Raw genomic sequence first — 6,158 nt, 5'->3', positions numbered from 1 at the left:
CGCACTTTAGTTGTGAATAGTTTTCATAATTCCCCAAGTGCACTTCATTTTTACGATATCAGAGCCATGTGGGTACACATGGTGGTACTTTTGAAGATAGAAGATGTTATTTAGAAGAAGCGATGTGAAAACAGCTTTATTAAACAGACTGTTTTTCTTAGACAATGTGGTTTCATGATGCTCTCTTGCAAGTTCTCTTGTCTAGACTTTTAGAAAATTATGGCTAATATATTGCTGCATTCAGCTTTCTCTCCCCCCCCAAATAATACAAATAGCATTTAAGCATCACACTACAGTGGTTAGTAATTCTATTTGAATAAGCACCGCTGAAATTGTTAGGCCCCGCTCACCCTCGTAACATCTGCTCAAGAGATTATTCACATTCAATGACAAAAAAATGAGTGGCTAAATTAAGTTGGAGATTTACCTGTGGCTGTGTATTATCACCAGTGTATTACATTGTGGTAAACTAATTCTGAATGATTTTCTTCTGGATAAAATACAGTTCACTGCCATGTTCCCTCCACATAAATCTGTCATCACATGGACTTGCATGTGTTCTTACACCCCAGTGAACATTTTTGTGGTGAAGTCCAGGCATTCAGGTGAAAACCTGGCTAAATTTGGTTGAAAAGTGAATGTTTTCCAGCCGAGTAGGATGTAGCCAGGCTATATCCAGGCTATTGGGGTTAACCCAGTCCTTTTAAGTCAAAACATCTTTCAAACTCAATTTCCAGCCCTCTGGACATCTAAATTACAGCTTTTGCTCACTGCAACAAAAAAGATAGTTTCATTTCAATCTCAATTTTAAGACTTAAATCTAAATCCTCAAAACCTAGACTTTAATATTTTTGTATAGACAAATGTATACGGTGACCAAAATCGTTCAATAGATAGAGTAGTATTTGTATATTTATTCAAACATGCATGCATTCTTTCAATGTTGCAAAATGCATGATATTTATGGATTAAATTTAAATTAAATATATGCACATTCTGCTCAAAATACCACTTTGGATTGTATGCTGAAGAATGATTTTTATCACTCATCTTTCCCAGCAACAGCAGTCCACCCATCCATATTTATTAATTTATCAATACATTATTTATGCAGGATGAAATTTAATACTAGACATGCATAAGTCAGCTGAAAAACTGACTTATGGGTTTTGCAGCGTGTTACTGTCTGATACAGATTTCAGAAAAAAAAGAAAGACTGTGAAAGACAGAAAAAGAGAGGACAAACAAACAGAAAGAGGGAGAGAGAGAGAAAGCAAAGGGATGATGAGATGAATGAGAGACAAAGAGAAGAATAAAACAGCAGTGTGGAAGAAGGCGTCCCTGGGCACTGCTCTGTTTGTGCCGGTCCAGTCGTGGGGGTTGGGGGGAAGGAGGCCCAGTGGGATTGGCGCACCAGCGTGGGGGATCTCCAGCGGTGGGATTGGCGCACCGGCGGGGGGGAGCTCCAGCGGCGGGAAAGCGGTCTCCGTCGCCGGGGCGGACAGGTGGCGACGGGCCGTATCCCCGCACCGCGCAGCGAGGCCTCCTTTCTTCTCTCCGGGCCCCGGAACGACGGGACCCGGCAGATGTTTTCACCCGCGCTCCGCGGGGCTAATTTATAATCCGCCGCTCCGGCGTTGGCACGAGCGGATTCAGCGGGGGCCTTCGGGGAGGGAAGCCGCCCTCCAGCGGCCAGGTTAGCCCGCGCCGCGCGCTCCGCTCAGCCACGGCCAATAAATTAGCGCATAATACACCTCCCATTGTGCCGCGCCCACGCCGCACCGCTACAACACCAGCCCGGATTACTTCACTTCGGCTCCGCCATGCCGCATGAATATTCAGGGCAGAAGCACACTAAACGGGAGAACAGAATTACTAAAATAGACGGCCCAAAATGTTTAGCTGTAGGCATAAGCCAAAAGAGAGTTTGGGGGGGCGGGGGATGGAGCTAAATCTTTACTCCCAGATTTTCGGAGTTCCACTAGCTGCACAGACTGCTTACAGGGACGAAAAAGCTTCCACACAACTTGGCATGACTCCGTCTAATCCGCTTCTAAACCGCTGGCAGAATATGAATCACACACTTTACATGGATATCTTCCAGTTCAGCTAGTTAGGTGGGCCCTGACCTCAGGCGTTAACTCTCCTCTCTTCTACTCTATCCTTTCTCTCTCTCTCTCTCTCTCTCTCTCTCTCTCTCTCTCCCTCGCTTGTCTCAGGATACCCACGAGGCACCAGTAGTGGCGCTTATGCGTGTGTGGCAGTGGCGGTGGGTGTCGGGGAGGGGTGCAGAGAGGCTGATCCGTTTGGATGTCTGAGCAGACCGAGTCTCTCTGGTGTAACTCCAAGCCCAGGATCCGGGCCTCTGCAAGCAGCGGGGCGGTCTTATGGGGACCCTAAAGCCTCCCTAATTCTGTCCTCCCATGTAAAAAAAACATACTCCACATTGACTTTTTATTGTTATCTCAGAGTGTCTGAACACTGTACTATAAACACGTCCAGCTGATGCAGAAACATATAAATACTCTCAGCCTGCCCGTATGTGGTCTGAAAGGCGATAGTTTGTGCAGTAGTTACTGACCCCAAGAGTGATATGTTTAAAATGTGAAATTTTAATGTTAGCGTTATAAAACTATCCAAGTGGAGCCTGTATAGATACTATAACATTACTGCAAAGCAAATAAAAAGAAATCTCTCGAATGCCTACAACATACAGAAGAATCTGTAAAATATTCATGACAAGGATCTTGCAGCCACAGTCTAATTGCGATGGATTCTCTGCTAGAACAGTGGAGTGTGCCAACACAAATACCACTAACATAATTTCTAGCCCCAGGTCTGTTGCCTGACAGAACAGCTTGATAAGATGTCAACTTTTCCATTACTGTGTGTCCGGAATGATGGTCAGGAGTTGGTACACATGTACAGCTAATATCCTACCTGCCTACCACACTGACACTTTGGGCTGCCAGAGCTAATACCGCCTGATTGCTAACTAATACCAAATACCTTCTCGGCCAAAGCCACTCTGGCTGCTATCTGCTTCCCCTAAGCCCTCCTGTTTGATTTCTGAAATTACTTAATGGTTCTATCACCAAGATGTGTTGCATTCCTGATATCCTCTGAGAGAGAAAAAGACAGAGAGGGAGAGAAACAGGGAGGGAAAGAGAAAAAAACAGTGGCTGCCAAAGATGTTGATGTCTGGTGTAAAGGTTAAATTAATATTTCATGGACTTAAATAAATAATATCACCACCACTCTCCCTGAATTATTGCACTGGGATAAAATGTGGCACGCATTTAAAAAACAGATTTTCACACAGAAGGAAGAAACGTGCTCGATGATGTTTCATTCGGTTATTAGTCGTCCCTGCCCGTTTTTCCAACGTCTTCATTTAAATCATATTCAAATGCAACCAGAAAAGGGGCAATTAATTTAATTAAGAGGAGCCGGGGTCATAGAAATGCTCGCAAAGCGAATGTGGTCAAGGCTAGCAGCGCTTGATGTTTTGTATTCCTCACTGGGTTTGGCGAATAGAAAATCAGTGCCGTTTGTTTGGAGGCTAGGGCTTTTTATTTTATCAAATAGTGAAGAACATTTTCCGGCTCAAAATGAGCGCTGGGCTAACTGTCACTCCCGGCTTCCGCAGTCACTGTCGCGATACAGATTGCAGTGTTTTCAGGGGCGCTGTGGAGAGGAGGTGCAGTGTACGCATTGACTTGAGTGACCCTTTGTTGATTCTGTTTTGTCGTCCGGAGGACCCATAGATCATCCCGGGGAAGGTGCTCTTTTTTCCCCAGCGCTGAGCGGCTTGTCGTCGGACGGAAATCACCCAGACACAAATGATCCGCGGGACTCTGCCGCGGTATAAATTGCCAGCCTGTTATCTGGGGTAAATGCGTTTCTCAATCTGCTCCAGAGTACCTGCACAGCAGTTTTTTCCACCTGCTCGGTTGTCACAGTGTCAGTTACAGTCGGAGTCCTCCCGCGGTCCCAGGGCGCCGGCAGGCATCTGTCTGGGAGTGGAGACGCAAGCGTTAACGACGGCGCGGAAATGAGGGAGAAACCCGATGAAGATGTCAGAAATACGGGCTAAGAGGGGGAAAAAAGCCTCTAATTTCTCCATCGCTGTCGGATGTTTTGCCGCGCCGTCCTTCGCCCGGGAGAGAGCGGGAATGACGATGGCAGGCAAATAAGCACGCGCTTTGATAGCAAACAAAGGCCCAAACGCGTGCAGGCAGCTTGCTGAAAACACAGCAGCCATCTTGAATTTCCTCTCCGGTGACTGCCAGTGACTGTTGGGTCATGTGTGTATCATCAGCAGCCGGGCGGCAGTTGGCTCAGTTGTAAGCACCATATTAAAATGGAGCCCATTGCCAGAGCAGACAACAAAAGAAGCAAAAAATCTGTGGCTGTGTTGCTGAAAAGAAATGAAAATATTTATACTTCCTCCAGGAAATTATTTAACTGAGAACAGTAGTGAGAAAAGAGCCCAGAATGCATTGGGGTGGTACCCTCTTTATGCACATAAAATTGTACCCCTAGTCAGCAATATGTCATTAATTTGTACCTTTAATTTGTTTGTAAACGGTACATATTAGTACCCAAATTGAAATGTTTTGCTACTTTCAGTGTACATTTGGGAAATGTGTTCCCTACATAACAAAAATGTTCCTCCACTGTACCTTTACTTCTGACAGTGCAACAATAGCCTTCTGCAGCCTTGCAGGAATCAAGCCAGGTCCTGTCCATGAAGAAAATTGTTCTTTAATACTGCCCTGAGCTGTCAATCAGATATTTTATCCTGTTCCACCAAAATACACAGAGTAAATATAATGAAAATGTGTCGCTATTTTGATAGAGATATCGCTTAAAAATATGGACATCATTATTTTTTATCAAGTACAGAATAAAAGTAATTGTCCTTTCCCACAGTCTGGTGAAGGTCATTACAGTTAGTCTCCGTTTTGCTGGCATTAAAAACACAACATTGGCAGGGTGTTTTCTACAGTGCACACACACACTTGGCAGAAGTGAGGAGTGTGAAATTCGCATGAAGCAGCGTACCGGGGGTGGGACTGTCAGCTTCGCCGGTGTTAGCAGTGCGATGCTGCAGGGTCGTCTCTGCCTCTCTCTGTTCCTCCCGATATCTCTGCGGTGGGGATTAGCCCTTTCCCCACGCTGCTTCACAGGGGCTGGGATGTACAGAAAGCTGACATCGGGTAAGGAAGGGGGGAAGAAAAAAAAAAAAATCAAGGGAGATGTTTAAAAGAGGAGGCTTTCTACGCGGCTGACCTTAAAGGAATTGCGAGTTTGATTTTGCTCTTTGCTGGATTTTAAAGCTCAATAAAACGTCCAAACGGTTTAGAGTGCTCCCTCATCTCCTGGTCAGCCAGTGAGGCGTGCGCTCCTGCTGCTGTTGTTGTGGCTCTGTGCTGATGAGCAAGGCCACTGCCTTTCTCTGGGAGTCTGTGCGGAGCGCTTGGCAACAGTCCACCGCATTCACGCCCGACTCTAATTCATAGCCCCGGACTCCTTCTTGAGGGGGGGGGGGGGAAAGAACGACCTCACTCCGCAAAGTGCTTACTCTTCCGCTGATGCGAGACATGTAAACGCTGTGGTTTTAACACCTGAAGCTAACGGGCGGACGGACAAAAAAAAATACCCTGAACGGCTAGCCGTTGCGGCCCTGGTTAAATGCAGTGTGCACGATCAAACTTTATTGAGTTTATCCACAAACCGGGGCATTTTCCCCACCAGAAGCCCTGTTGCCGTTGCAGTGTGAAAGCTGGCTTGGCTCCTCGCGCCGCCATGGCGACTGAGCGAACAGCAGGATTACTTCGCGGGCCTGGCCCAACGCCTCCACAGCGCGGCAGACCCATGTTTCATCGCAGGCATTATGGGATGTCTCAAAGAGGTTCCTCTCAATAAGCCGCCTCGTTGTAAACGGCAGCTCTTGGACGGCTCTATTCGTTCCCAAAAATGTGACGAGCAGGGGTGTAGCATCCATTTCCGCGGGACAAACGGGCAGCGATATGCTGAAAGAGAGACGGAGAACGAGAGAGAGAAATTTCACATCTCCTGCTATAAGCCATATGGCTGTCGTTTGATCACAGGAGCAGTCTTTAGCGTGGAAGCAAGCTGGTAAGCTGGCTCTG

At 46.5% G+C, this 6,158-nt stretch overlaps 1 long non-coding RNA gene across 1 annotated transcript; it reads right to left on the bottom strand.

Annotated features, from left to right (window-relative positions):
• Positions 1 to 4,292: 4,292 nt before the first annotated feature.
• On the bottom strand, positions 4,293 to 5,200 carry LOC133128050 (uncharacterized). The gene is made up of 3 exons (XR_009708707.1): positions 5,068 to 5,200; positions 4,686 to 4,744; positions 4,293 to 4,420 (listed from the first exon to the last, which is right to left on the bottom strand). It is a non-coding gene; the product is annotated as an uncharacterized LOC133128050 (long non-coding RNA).
• Between the last annotated feature and the right edge of the window lie 958 nt (positions 5,201 to 6,158).

Source organism: Conger conger, chromosome 5 (genome assembly GCF_963514075.1).
Source record: "Conger conger chromosome 5, fConCon1.1, whole genome shotgun sequence".
Classification (NCBI taxonomy): domain Eukaryota; kingdom Metazoa; phylum Chordata; class Actinopteri; order Anguilliformes; family Congridae; genus Conger; species Conger conger.
The sequence above is the reverse complement of the archived record's forward strand: the minus strand, read 5'-3'. Positions and strand labels throughout refer to the sequence as shown.